This window comes from Mixophyes fleayi, chromosome 7 (genome assembly GCF_038048845.1).
Source record: "Mixophyes fleayi isolate aMixFle1 chromosome 7, aMixFle1.hap1, whole genome shotgun sequence".
Taxonomy (NCBI): domain Eukaryota; kingdom Metazoa; phylum Chordata; class Amphibia; order Anura; family Limnodynastidae; genus Mixophyes; species Mixophyes fleayi.
The window spans coordinates 100,831,134-100,834,661 of record NC_134408.1 but is presented as its reverse complement, the minus strand read 5'-3'; positions in this window follow the sequence as shown (position 1 = coordinate 100,834,661).

The window sequence follows — 3,528 nt, the reverse complement described above, 5'->3', positions numbered from 1 at the left end:
GCTATGTTACGACTCTGTCTATACTTTGTATGTTCCAGTTTGCTTTACTGCTGTCTGATCTCTCGTTGAGACCCTCTGCCAAATTACCGGACTTTGCTTGTTTGCCTGTTGCCCTGACCTCTGCATGATTATGGGATTATGCTTGTGACCCTGACATGTACGTTTGTTGCCCTGACCTCTGCCTGGTCACTGGACACACCTAGTATGTCTGCTTCCCTGGACTGCCTCGTGCCTCTGGCTAACTAGAATCCTAATCCCTACCTCCTTAGTCTGGTGGCTTGTGCCTCCTGGCAATTAGGTAATTCAATCTACTTGTTTCTGAATTTGAACTTTATTAGTCATTTGAATCATTACTTGGAACCTGTTGCTTCTGTGGGCTATTACTGCCATTCATCACACCTGTTCATATTTGTGTATAGGAGTATACCTGTTAATTCTGCTACTGAAATCAGCATATTCCATGAATTGAATCTTTGTTCACATATTCTGATGCTTCTTTTTTCTACATCTGTTGACTCTTCCTGAATTCACTAGGAATCATAACATGTCCCTAGTTATATTTACAGTGTTTGTCTGTGTCAGGAACCCCTCCAACCAGTACAACACCACGCAGAGTCTACTCTGACAGTCTGGTGTTCACTGGAGCCCCTAGTAGTGGGGACAGACTTGGCTGCAGACTACAGAGGGTCGTGTGATGTGTACCAGCTGCGGGGAACCCAGAAGCAGAGGGTAATGGCAGACAGCAAATCCAAAAAACAGGCCGAGGTCAGGGGTCACTTGCTAGGAAGAATCGTCGGGAAACAAGCCAGGGGTCGAGGTCACGAGCAAATCAGCAGAGACGGAGATATAAGCCAAAAGGTCAAGGGCACAGGCAAAAGACAAATCCAGAGGACAGGCAGGGGTCATACACGGCAGGCAACAATCTAAAGGCTTAACACCAGGAGTACAGCAGCAGGCAGCAACACAGGAATCTAGAAGCTATAACCGGCAGGGAGGCTAAGCCCTCCCTGCCTTAAATACTGAAATGGACCAATGAGAGCTCAGCTCTCTAATTGCACATAGGCTGTCCCATAAATGAATTAATTAGCCCGCAGACTTGCCGCACTGTTGCGCAGGCGCCTGGCTGCCCTGTAATGCCGGGACACGGCGCTGAACTGAAAAGCGTCCGACCATTGCTACGGCAATGGTCGTCTGGCCCCCGGAAGTGACGTCCCGGTCGTCATAGCGATGGCCGGGACGGAGATAGGAGAGTCGCGGCGGCTGGGCACCGCCGCGGCTCGTAACAGTCTGAAATATGTGTCTTTTCAACAGTATCTTCATAAAACAGCAGTTTATTTGTGTTTGAAGTACAAATATTTATGATAGTGCAAGTTTGGCAGTGTAATGCAAACAAAAGATCTGGTAATCTCTACTCTGTATGTGTTTCTGGGTATAATATATAGGATTTTTTATTCCACAAATTAGGAACTTGTCTTAACCACATTTAAAAATGTCATACCATGTTTCTGAAAAATGTGTCTTTTGTATGCACTGAAGGTCTCCTCTGGGTACATGTTAGCACAATGGCGCTATGACTTGAACTTGCATAACTATTTTGGCAATATTGGACTCGATTTAGGGTTGAGCACAAAAATACATCTGTAGTGTAGTCGTAAACAGGCTTCTGCTCACATGCATTTCTACATCTGTAGTTTGAGTTGCATGCATCATAAAATACTTGTAACTTAAAATACAACATAGATGTGGCCACAGAGTAAAGAATCGGCCAGAGCTGATACACTAATCATCTTTCTCAGCTTCTTTCTCAGACCAAACTGTTGGAATGGAAAGAAGATGATAATGATGACTGCCATATCTTAACAGTGAATAGGAAAAAAATAATAAAGAAATCTCACCCCTGTGGTTCCAGAAATTGATGTACTACAAACACCAGCATAGTCTTGGCTTCTAATACATTCTGAATCAAATAGAAATAGAAAAAAATGAATAAACACACAGATGCACTGGGTTTGAATAAACTTTTATTTCAATAACACTCCTTAATAATTCCTTCATTCTCCACCTCAATAAAAAAAAACTATCATTTTGAATAATCCAATTGGAAATCTTCTTTATAATCCAAATGGAAATGAAATACAAAAACATATTAGTGATAACTCCAATTGGAGCTGTGAAGCTAAATGAAAGGGCAAAACTTCCATTTTACGACTGTTTTGTCTTTTCAGTCTGTTTCACTGGGAGAATTCCAGTTTGCCTCTAGAAGTCTTTGGAGTAAATTTATTAAATTGCAGGTTTGAACAAGTGGAGATGTTGCCTATAGCGACCAATCAGATTCTAGTTATCATTTATCTAGTACATTCTGCAAAATGACAGCTAGGATCTGATTGGTTGCTTTAGGCACCATCTCCACTTTTTTCAAACCCGCAACTTAGTAAATATACCCCTTTAACTTAAATAGTTATTTTTTATGAATACTCTACTTTGATGGCCTTAGATTATCAAAAGCAGTGTATATAACTTCTTGCTGTGACTTGTAATGAGTATGTAAATGTAAATTACTCCCCCACACAAATAAACAAGCATGGGAACACTACTTCTGTACCAGTCATAGGGGCACATTTATCATTCATCGGCAGAAATGAGAAATAGTTATCAATCCTTATCGCATGGATAAGGATTGATCTATTTCTCAAATTTATTAAAAATGGAACACAGAAACAGCAGTTCCGAAAAACTGCTGTTTCTGTGAAAAAAAAAATCACACTTACCCCTCTCTTCGGGATGCGCTGTCTCTAGGATCTCCTTCACGTCATCTTCGTTCCTCTTCTTCTTTCCATTGCGCATGTGCAGTTCCACAAAGATCCCGGTCTGTCTGCAATTCTGCGAGCGGTGAGTGACAGGGAGGGATCATGTGATCCCTCCACACATGCACTGTCCAGCTCTGCTCTTCGGAGCAGAGCTGACAGCATTGGGTTTTTTCATTTCTGATAATGTACGCTAGCTTCAGCTGGCATACATTATCAAGACAAGTTTCCGAAAAAAATGTTTTTTCTTGTTAGATTGCAGCTGGGAGCAGTCACCATACTGTTGAATGGTGATTGCTCCCAAAAACAAAGAGGAATGCAAAGCAGCAGATATCCATGATATCTGCTGCGATGCACCCTTAATAAATTTGTGGAGGACACGGAGGCACCTTAATTACCCGGTAAAAGCACTATCGTGCTTTCTTAAATATGCCCCAAAGTATTATATACCATTATATACTTTATTGCAAATCCAGTATGTACAGGATAACTAGGCTGTAAAAGTAAAGGTGTGTTTAACATTTGATCAGCTTCATATTTGTAACCCTGACATCGCCATGCTTCTTGTGTTGCATTTACAGGAAGTAACTAATTATTTAATTGAGGTTTTGTACTTCCAGGCTGAAATATGAAGGTCTCCATTTGCTTTTCTGTTGCTACAGAAACGTTTGGTTTCTACAGCAACTGGAAATTGCTTTTAATTACCTACCCCAGAGAAAAATAA